The sequence below is a fragment of the Panthera leo genome, chromosome A1 (genome assembly GCF_018350215.1).
Source record: "Panthera leo isolate Ple1 chromosome A1, P.leo_Ple1_pat1.1, whole genome shotgun sequence".
NCBI classification, from domain to species: domain Eukaryota; kingdom Metazoa; phylum Chordata; class Mammalia; order Carnivora; family Felidae; genus Panthera; species Panthera leo.
Genome location: NC_056679.1, coordinates 39005545 through 39017008, shown reverse-complemented (window position 1 = coordinate 39017008; position 11464 = coordinate 39005545).

Genomic DNA, 11464 nt, shown 5'->3' with positions numbered 1-11464 from the left:
CTTTATCTGAAAAATGGTAACAAAAATACCCATAGCAGAGTTGGTTTAAAGATTACATTATTCACTATGTGCAAGACACTGAATACATATCTGTCCTATGGTAATCATTCACTAAACACTTACCATTATTAATTTTTGAAGTAGAATGTTTACACAATTTCCATTAAAAAAAATTTTTTTAGAATGTTTATTTACTTTTGAGAAAGACAGAGAGACAGAGGTGTGAGCGGGGGAGGGGCAGAGAGAGAGGGCGACATAGAATCTGAAGCAGGCTCCAGGATCCCAGCTGTCATCACAGAGCCTGACACTGGGCTCAAACCCATGAACCGCGAAATCATGACCTGAGCTGAAGTCAGACACTTAACCAACTGAGTCCCCCAGGTGTCCCTGTACAATTTCCATTTTATTAACAATCATGATTCCTTCTTCAAAATTATCAATATTTGATGTTTTTATGAAAGTAAAAAAGTTAAATTTGAGATCACATTTTAATCTGAATTTCAGAAGTAATGAAACCATTTATTGGTTTGTGAATTATGTTTCATGTTATTTCCTTATTATTATATTATAAAACTGACCTCTGGTCTTTTTTATTTATAACAATTTTTTCACATGTTGTTTTCTTGCGAATTCTCAGAAAGCAGAGCCTGAGACAAAGATTTATATGACGACACTGTGTTGAGAAAGTCTAAATAGGAGAAGTGGAAGCGAAGGACAAGGGAATAGGAAGGGCAAGAAGAAGAGACAGTGCAAGGATGCTTATCATTTGGTACTAAAATGTACCGACTACTTGATCTCATGACAGTACTCTAAGTAGCAATAAAATGAGTGCATCTCAACAAGGACTATATGAGAGAGGAAAGGTTAAGAACTTATGTGACTGGCTCCTAAATCTCATTAGTCAAAGATTTGCAGTCCTAGAGTTTAACAGAACCTCAATTTGAGTTGCTCATGCAAATGAGCTGAAACATTTATCAGGCCTCAAGGTCAACAGAGAAGTCCCAGATTTAGAGGAAAAAGTATATGGAGTGGGGGTGGTCAGGGTCCACCCATATGAAATCAGTTGCAAGCAGTAAAGGGTCAGCTGCTATACACAATCTCTGGGCTGGAACACCTGGCCAAAACCGGGGAGACAGGGCAGGATCTGAGGTGGTACTTATGAGATGCTTCATACAGATATCCAGATGTTAATCCTTTGTTGTAGATGTAACTTTTTCTTTTTTCTTTTTTTAATAGTTTAGGGTATAGAGATATTTAAATGTATATAGCCTGATATCTCTGTTTTAAAGATACTTTATTGGGTTGAATTTATGTCATACCTAGTTGTATATACTATATTTGATTAATCTGAATAATCCTATAACTCTTCCTTAATGTCAATTAAAAGAGATTACTCCTCTGTCTGTTAAGATTATATTTCTAATATATTTAAACAGACTTAGATCCAAGCAGTATTGTTTGGGTCAATACAATACAACAATACCTCTTGGTATGTTCCTCTTGAAATGGAGCTAAACTGAACACTTCCTAACTACCTGTAGTTATGAATTAAGAATGACTTATAAGTTTAGTTAATTAACAAACATTTTTTGTAGTTATTTTTCTTATACTGTCAAGCAGGCATATATTTTTTTTACTTTCCTTTCTTTCTGGAACACATTTTAAAATAAAGTGCTGATAATGATCACAAAGTTATGCCTCAAAAATAGCTGAAATGGTAAGAATTTTTAAAGAAAAATAATTATTTCCCCCTATGAAGGGCTACAGAATTACCTATTCCTTTGTTATACATGGCATTAGAAATGGAATTAAGTACTAAAATTATCGCTATAAATTCTTGTCTTTTATAGGAGGGATATTTTATAGTTGATTGCAAGCTCAATGTCCCATATTAGCAATTCATCATTTTACAATATTAATATTCATTTTTACTAAATATGGAAACTTCACATAATCAGCAATTTCCTCATCAATTTGGGAAAATCAAATTCATTATTAAGAGTTAGTATAATATTAACAGCAAAATGTCATTCCTGGTTTAAAAATAAACAAGTCTTGATTTACTTATTATATCTAGTTTTGCATGTTATAAGGAGAGAAAAAATTTATAATGTAATTAATTTATAAATTATTTTAAAGGATATCTTACTCATTCAACCTATGGGTAAATGAGAGAAAGAAAAGATAAAATAAAAAAAGAAAAAGAAAGTTTATTATTTCTTTTCTTTCTGAAATTACCAACACAAATTGCAAATGCACTTCTCATAGTCTAAACATAGACTTCATTCTTAGTCAATATCAATCTTTTCTTGGCCAATATAAATGCAAAATTAAGACTTAATTGTATCTATTTATATCAGAGAACTATTTAGAGGTTCTGGGCAAAACTACTGATCACAGAGAAATATCTGTTTCTATTCCAAGAGGAAATATGGCAAGGAAGGGTACAATTACATATATTAGAGTAAAAGGAAGGGTCTTGTGTTGCTAAGACAAATAAAGAATAAAGTGGTTAGAAATCTTTCACAAAAACTTCGTGGATATATTAATATCTTATTGCTATATTCTTTGATTACTGAATACACAGTTAAATTATAGTTTACATTAAAAAATATAATCTTTATGTTTGTTCACAAATTGGGCCCATTGCTTACATATGGGACTTAAAATAGCCTTTATTCTTTCTGAAAGAGGCATGCAAGGATCTTTCAAATGAGAAAATAATTGTAATTCATAACAAAGATTTATATTGTCTCTGATATTTTTTTAATAAATAGAGTTAGGAAATAGTAAGAACAGTATTTTATAAAACAATCAAACATGAAGTAAATAAAGTGAATCAAGTGCCATGCCTATAATATTATATAAATTCTCAGTAATTCCTCAGACTATTGTAATATGATTTGCTTTTATCTGCCTTAGCTACTAAACTTCCAAACTTACACATATATAGACAACTAATATTTTACAAGGGAGTCAATTCAATGGGAAAAAGATAAGTCTCTTCAATAAATGCTATTGTTAAATATGCATAATTATGTGCAAAAATTTTAATTAGACCTAATGTCTTAACAGCATTCAAAAAAAAAAAACAACTCAAAATGGATTAAATACTTAAATAAAATACCTGAAACCATAAATCTCATAGAGGAAAACACAGGAAAAAAGCCCTTTGACTTTAGTTATGGCAATGACTATTTTGGATAGGACAGCAAAAGCACAAACAACAAAAGCAAAAATAAATAAGTGGGACTACCAGACTGAAACTTCTGCTCAGCAAAAGAAATAAAAAAATAAAATGAAAAGATAACCTACAGGAGAAAATATTTGCAAACCATATATCTATAAAGAGTTACCATCCAGAATATAAAAGGAACATAGAATGTAATTACAAAAGCAAACAAACAAAAAATCTGATTAAAAAATGGGCAGAAGAACTGAATATACTTTTTTCCAAAGAAGACATCTGTATGGAGCCTGATCCATTAAAAGATGAATGATCTCACTCGTATGTGCAATCTGAAAAAGCCAAACTCATAGAAATAGAGTAGAATGGTGGCTGTCAGGGGCTGAGGAGATGGAGGAAATGGGAAAATACTGGTTTAACAGTATAAACTTCCAGCTATTCAATGAATAAATTCTGGATCTGTATATCATAGTAACTACAGTTAACAAATCTCTATTATGTACTTGAAAGATGCTGAGAGAGTAGATCACCACAGGAAAACATGATAATTATGTGAGGTGATGGAGGTGTTTACTAACCTTCTTGTGGTCATTCATCATTTTGCCATATATATGTGTATCATAACATCACATTTTATACATTAAAATAACTCAATATTATATGTCAATTATATCTCAATAAAGCTGGAAAAAATTAAAACTATATTGCTTAAGCTGAAAATGAATAAATAATATTGCTATGGTCATGTGATTTACGATGTTATCAGTAGAACAAAACAGAAAGCATAGAATTAGCTCCACAAATATACTGACATTTGCTAGAGTTAGCATTACACAATCTATATAAAAATAATAATTCAGGGGGCACCTAGGTGGCTTCAGCTCAGGTCATGATCTCATGGTTTGTGAGTTTGAGCCCCACATCAGGCTCTGGACTGACAGCTCAGAGCCTGGAGCCTGCTCTGGATTCTGTATCTCTTTTTCCCTCCCTCTCCCCTGCTCATGCTCTGTCTCTGTCTCTCAAAAAATGAATAAACATTAAAAAAAAATTTTTTAATAATAACAATTCAGTATGTGACTTCAGATAATACCCTATCCATAAGGAGAAAAACGAAACTACAACACTACTCAGAGCATATCTCAAAGCAAATATAGGTCTTCCTTGACTTACAATAGGATTACATCCTGATAACCCATCATAGTTGAAAATGTTTTAATTCGAAATGTATGTAATACACATAACCTATCAAATATCATAATGTTCTCAGAACACTTACGCTAGCCTACAGTGGGCCAAATCATTTAACACAAAGGCTATTTTATTTTTTTTTAAAAGTTTATTTATTTTTGAGAGGGAGACAGAGTGAACAGGGGAGGAGCAGAGAGAGAGAGAGAGAGAGAGAGAGAGAGAGAGAGGGAGAGAGAGAGAGAATGTCAAGCAGGCTCTGTACTGTCAGTATGGAGCCCAATATGGGGCTTGAACTCACAAACCATGAGATCATGACCTGACCCAAAACCATATGTTGGACGCTTAACTGACTGAGCCATCCAGGCACCCCCACAAAGCGTATTTTAAAATAAAGTGTTGTTGACAGTGCTGCTATAAATAGCCAAATTATGGAAAGAGCCTAAATGTCCATCAACTGATGAATGGATAAAGAAATTGTGGTTTATATACACAATGGAGTACTACATGGCAATGAGAAAGAATGAAATATGGCCCTTTGTAGGAACATGGATGGAACTGGAGATTGTGATGCTAAGTGAAATAAGCCATACAGAGAAAGACAGATACCATGTGTGTTCACTCTTATGTGGATCCTGAGAAACTTAACGGAAGACCATGGGGGAGGGGAAGGAAAAAAAAAGTTAGAGAGGGAGGGAGCCAAAACATAAGAGAGTTGTAAAAACTGAGAACAAACTGAGGGTTGATGGGGGGTGGAAGGAAGGGGAGGGTGGGTGATGGGTATTGAGGAGGGCACCTTTTGGGATGAGCACTGGGTATTGTATGGAAACCAATTTGACAATAAATTTCACATTAAAACAAATAAAGTGTTGAATATTTCATGTAATTTCTGGAATACTATACTGAAAGTAAAAATGAGAATGGCTATATAGGTAAAGGTTGGCTGTAAATGTGTTGGTTGTTGACGCAGGTGATCCTGTGGGTGACTGGGAGTTGTGACTGGCTACCCAGCATCATGAGACATTATCACACAAGATATCACTAGCTCAGGAGAACATCACAATTCAAAATTTGAAGTATGGTTTCTACTGAATGTGCATCGCTTCTGAACCATCATAAAGTCAGAAAATCCTAAGTCAGACCATTGTTAAGTCAGGGATTGTCTGTACCGACATATTAAATATGTTTAAAGTTTTAACATATTTAATAGAACTATTAAATTCCTCAGAGTATGGAGGAATTTAATAGTCAAATATTGAGAAAATTAAGACATATCTTTAAGAATTGGTATAGAAAAGGTCTTTAGAAAGCATAAGTAGCACAAATCATACAATAGGTGAATTTTACTACATTTAACAAATAAATCCTATTTAATAGGCATAATATATTACCATAAGCAGAAAAGAAATATGTGTCCACAATGTATAAGACAGTCCTTTTGAAGTGATAAGAATAAAAATGTTCCAATAAAATTGGACAAAGCTGATAAATGGGAATTCACCCAGAAATAGATAAAAATGGGTAAAGCAGGTAAAGCACGTGAAAACAGTGCTCAGATGCACTGTCATCAGGAAACTAAAATTAAAACATGTCACAATTATCAGATTGGAAGAAAAAATATTAAAGCATTCTAATGCTCAATGTTGGTGGTGGTGTTGTAAAATGGGAACTATGATAATCTATTTTTGGAAATGTTATTTTGTATAACCATTTGGGAGATTAATTGGTACTGTCTTGTAAAATTGTAAAGTAAAAGATACACACTCTTGAATCAGTGAATATTTATGCATATATGAGAAATTCTTGTTTATTTACACTAGGGAGTGTTCAAAGAAGTACACTTCAGCATTAATTTTTTTTTTTTCTCACAGCAAACTTGGAACTAACCTAAATAGTCATCAGTAGGGAAATGAATAAATCAGTATGATATATTCATGTAATTTTATTCAAATTTAGGAATAAAATAAATGAAGTAGTTTTATGTGTGTCAAAAACAAAGAACACAAAAACAAAGGCAGTTTTGTATGAAACAAAAAGTGGAGTAAAAAATGTAAGTCTTAGGATATATCAGATGTGTAACTTTTAAATGTATACATGATTGCATACATATCTTAAAATGTACTTACATGTGTAGATTGAAGATGTTTTTAAAATTCTCATTGCTAATTGTAGAAAAGAAGAGGAATGGGAATTAGTAAAGATACAACAGTACATTATGCCTGAATTAAATACATATAAGTACATCAACATGAAAGTTACACCCTAAATATGTTTATATATATATTTTCCCTTCTTTTTTCCTTCTTCTTTTTTTCTTCTTTCCAAAAAGTTTTACTAAGTGTATGCATATTACAAGTGCAAAGGATTTAGCAGTGAATGAAATCTCTTCCCTCAAGAATTTCATATTTTGTGAGAGTAAAAACACAATATGCATATAAACAAAATATACAGTATATCAGATATAACAAGTACTGTGAAAAAAAAATTCAGTGGGGAAGGAGATAGAGAATGCTGAATGGGAAGCGGGTATTTGACATTTTATTGTTGAGTGAAGGCTTTGATTTTAAGGGGGGAATTTGCACTAAGTTGTAGCTATTTTTCTTAAATCATCTTAGGAAAATATTTTTGTAATTTTTAAAACATTAACAAATTTTATAATTGAGCAATTATAATTTGGTTTGTTTTCAATAATTCCAAGTGCCTAAGTAAACTAAGTTATGCCCCAAGAAGGAAACATTTATTGATTCTTGATTAATGGCAGTTTTTGATTGATAGATGCATGTGAAGATTGCTCATGATACACTAGTAATATATTCAATAGGAAATTTTTCTAATCCACTTATGAAATGTTCTCATTATGGTTTCCTTCCAACAAACAACTGAAGAAATTTTATTCCACTCCACTATCACATCAAGCCAGGGTTATTTGAAGGTTATATTGTATTTTCTACAAGGTTGATTTGAAAGCACTTATAAATCTTTAAGCCTTGTGTACCACTAAGCTTATTAAAATTTGGCATGTTAATAGTTGGTGTTTGAAAATTTTAATCTGTTGGAAAGTTACACGTTGATTTCTATTTTTTGTTTGTTTGTTTGTTTGCCAACCTGGGAATGGTTAGTGAATGATGAGTAGCATAGTAGAAGACATCACCCAGCTCATATTAGAACAATTTCCCACAAACTTGCTAAAGTGTATGCTTTTATTTATGTTTTTTAAAGCTTATATATATACATACATATATGCATATGTATATATATACATATATTTGTGTGTGTGTGTGTGTATATATATATATATATATATATATATATATATTACATGTTTATTTTCAAAAGAAAAAGTAGTATTTCATTAACTACCACACTGTTATAATACACTTTAAACGTACAATAAGGTAGCTTTTAAATTTGAGGTGCTCTTAAGGATAACAAATGAACAGAATTCCAAATTTTTGAAACAGGTGAACTGCTGCAGTTATAGGGATACATTTAGGAAAACTGTATAACTCTTACAAGAGCAGCAATGAAAGTTTATTTTGTATACTTTTTAATAATTGAAAATATAAAAGGTAATTAAAAAAATACAAGGAAAATTTAGCATAATAAAAAAAGATACAATTAAATGTACTGGATACATATAAATTTTAAGGGAAGAAGTGAAAAAGGAAAATAGTTGATATTTAAGTACACTGACTACCTAGACAAAAAAATACTTAAAAAAATCATAAACCTCTAGTTTTCTATGACGAATATCCATATTGTTAGAGTATCACCACTATGGAAGTGATTTTGTTATGTTTGAATATGTTATACTTTACTGGTAATTTACATGATGGCTTTTAAGGCTGTGGCAGGCATATGGTTTTTCCAAACAAGACTGGATAAAAAAAATCACTGTTAAGACACAACATACCTTATTTTTTTGGTCTTTCCATATTCAAGAAAAGGGATAATTCATTGTAACATTTTCTTACCACCCAAATACCTCAACCTATACATTTTAAACTTTTTTTTTTAAACATTGGTTATATGCTCAACTTCGTTATTGAAAGAGTATTAACAAGACATTATTTTGGTAAATTAAATATTAAATGTGGCTTATCAACAGGATTTGAAAGGTGACTATCCTTAGAGTTCCAAGTTAAAATGTAGTTTTCAAAGTCTAACAAGAGTAATGCTTAAAAGTAATTAAAATAATTAGCTTCAAAATGACAAACTGATAAACTAAGTAAAGTGTGCATACACTATGTAACATTCGCTTGGAAACTTGATTTGTCAGTTACACCTAGAAATTACAGTCATCAAGAAAATTACAAAAATTTTTTTTTTATCATAACATGATTTATTTGACCCCCACAACATTTTTTTAAAAAATCCTACAACAGATAAATATCAACATGTTCTAATTTTTTTAATATTTATTTACTTTTTTTTGAGGGGGTGGGGTGGGCAAGGGACAAAGAAAGGGAGGCACAGAATGCGAAGCAGGGTCCAGGCTCTGAGCTGTCAGCACAGAGCCTGACATGGGGCTTAAACTCATGAACATGAGCTTATGACCTGAGCCAAAGGCTGATACTTAACTGACTGAGCCACCCAGGAGCCTCCAACATGTTCTCATTTCTATTCTAAACCAAAGCATTGATGCATTTAGTTAGACTACCATTCACATTGTTATATTCAATTTTCTCTTTATATAACTTGGCAAAATTTCATTTCTTCTAGATTCCAAAAGTACCTACAAAACCCATGCAATTTTACCATTTTTAATATGCTATGGAATATCATACAAAGTAAGGCATTTCAGTGTCATGTATAAATAACCAAGTTACTGTCAATCCAAAAATTTTTGCACATTAATAAAAGGAGATCTAAAAACTTAAGAACAATATTCTCACCACTGTATAAAAATAACCACAATGAGTAAGTCTTTGTGTAATACTTACTCCACTATCTCATTTCCAGAGACTGTGACAAGCTATAAAGGTATTTCAGTGTTGGTAAGGGTATCTTGATTGCTAGTGGTGGACGTATTAGTGGTTCCTATATCTGAAACAGAACTTTGTTGAATATTCGCAAGGATAAGTGTGTCCTCCGGCAGTAATCAAAGCATCATCTCATGCAGCTTCCACAGATGCCAGGACTGTACTGCTAGAGTGAATACCTTGTTTTTATTCTGGTGTGTTTTAATATGTTTGGCAAGGTGGTCACTTCTCATAAAGCGTTTTAAACATTCTGGACAAATTTCTTCTTACCTGTACATGTTCTTCTGTGCTTCTATAATTCAAGTAAATAATTCAAGTAAATCTTTTACCACTGAACATCCAGTTACAAACAAAAGGGTGCTCCCCAGAATGCCAATGCAGATAAGCTCTCAGATGTGAGGTATTCCCATGGACTTTACCACATCCTGGCATAGGAAAAATGTGTTGCTTCTCTTTTCCAAGATTGCTACCTCTCCACCACATTCTTTACGGTTGGGACAGGGGCAAGCTACTCTCCAAAAAGTCTTTTTCCTTCTTGTTGCTGGTTCCCTTTTAGTGTATGCTTTTATATTTTTTCAAAGGTTATTTATTTATTTTGAGAGACAGAGAAAATGTGAGTGGGGGAGGAGCAGAGAAAGGGAGAGAGAGAGACAGAGAGAGAATGAATGAATGAATGAATCCCAAGCAGGCTCCATGCTGTCAGCGTAGAGCCCAACATGGGGCCTGATCCCACCAACTGTGAGATCATAACCTGAACTAAAATCAAGAGTTGGATGCTTAACTGACTGAGCCATCCAGGTACCTCAAAGTGTATGCTTTTAAAAGTCACCTTTTCCCTAGACTATTGTTTTACATAATGTGCTTTTGGTGACTTCACTCTTAAATATGGCGATCGACTCATGGTGGTGAATTGTCTATATTCAAATGCTATTATGTTATTAAATTGCAATCAATGTTAATTTGTTGAATCATACAAGAGAATCATCCTTACTAGTTCTATTACTAGTAACAGTAATACTAAAAGTACTATTAGACTACTAAAAATACTACTACTACTAAAAGTAAGACAAAGTCTAATAACAACTAGTTGACTTACAAAGAATAGTGCTTCCCATATTCCAGACATTACTGGGGAGAGGATGTTTTATAGCTGTTAACTCTCATTTTTCAGGTAGGCTGAAAAATTGTTGCCCAAGCATGCTACTACTCAACATTGGTGGTGGTCTAGTAAAACGGGAATTCTTTAAATCTGTTTTTGAAAATATAACTTTATAAAACCATTTGGGAGATAAACTGGGCATTATCTTGTAAACTTAGAAAGTTGTGATGATGTTTGGATTGCACCCAGCCACCACACGTTTCAACACTATGTACGTTTTTTTAAAAGAAATAATATGAGCTTAAAATACTTAGTGTAGTTCCTACAAATCCAACATAATTATATTTAGAACCTGATATATCAACAAGAGACTGAACAGGAGAGAACTCAGCAAATGTCTCCACTTATATCACCTCCACAGACTGGCCTATTCAAGTTACATGATTTTATAAAGTTTTTAAGATACGGTGATTTTAATTATGTTCTTGAAAAAGCTCTTATTCTAATCAATGTGTACACTATTGGAATCTCTCTAAAACAGAATTTAGTTTTCAGCAGTTTAATAAGAACATCAGCCAAAAAAAAAAAAACAACAACAACAGGTGAGATGTTTACACACTTAAATTGTCATGATTTTAAACAGCTTTATTGAGATAACATTCACATGCCATAAATTCACCCATCTGAAGTGTAGAAATAAGTTTTTAGTACACTCACAGGAGGTGTGTAGCCATCACAACTATCTAATTTTAGAAAATATACATCTTCCTAGAAGAATCCCATACCTGTTAGCAGTCATTTCCCATTTCCCTAACCCTAGCTGCCAGCAACCACAACTCCATTTGCTGTCACTTTGGATATGCATATTCTGGGCATTTTATATAAATGGAATCATACACTATGTAGTCTTTTGTGACTGGATTTCAGTACTTCAGTACTTCATTTTTTTATTGCTGAATAATATTCCATTGTGTGGATATACCACATTTGCTTATGCATTATTATTTGATA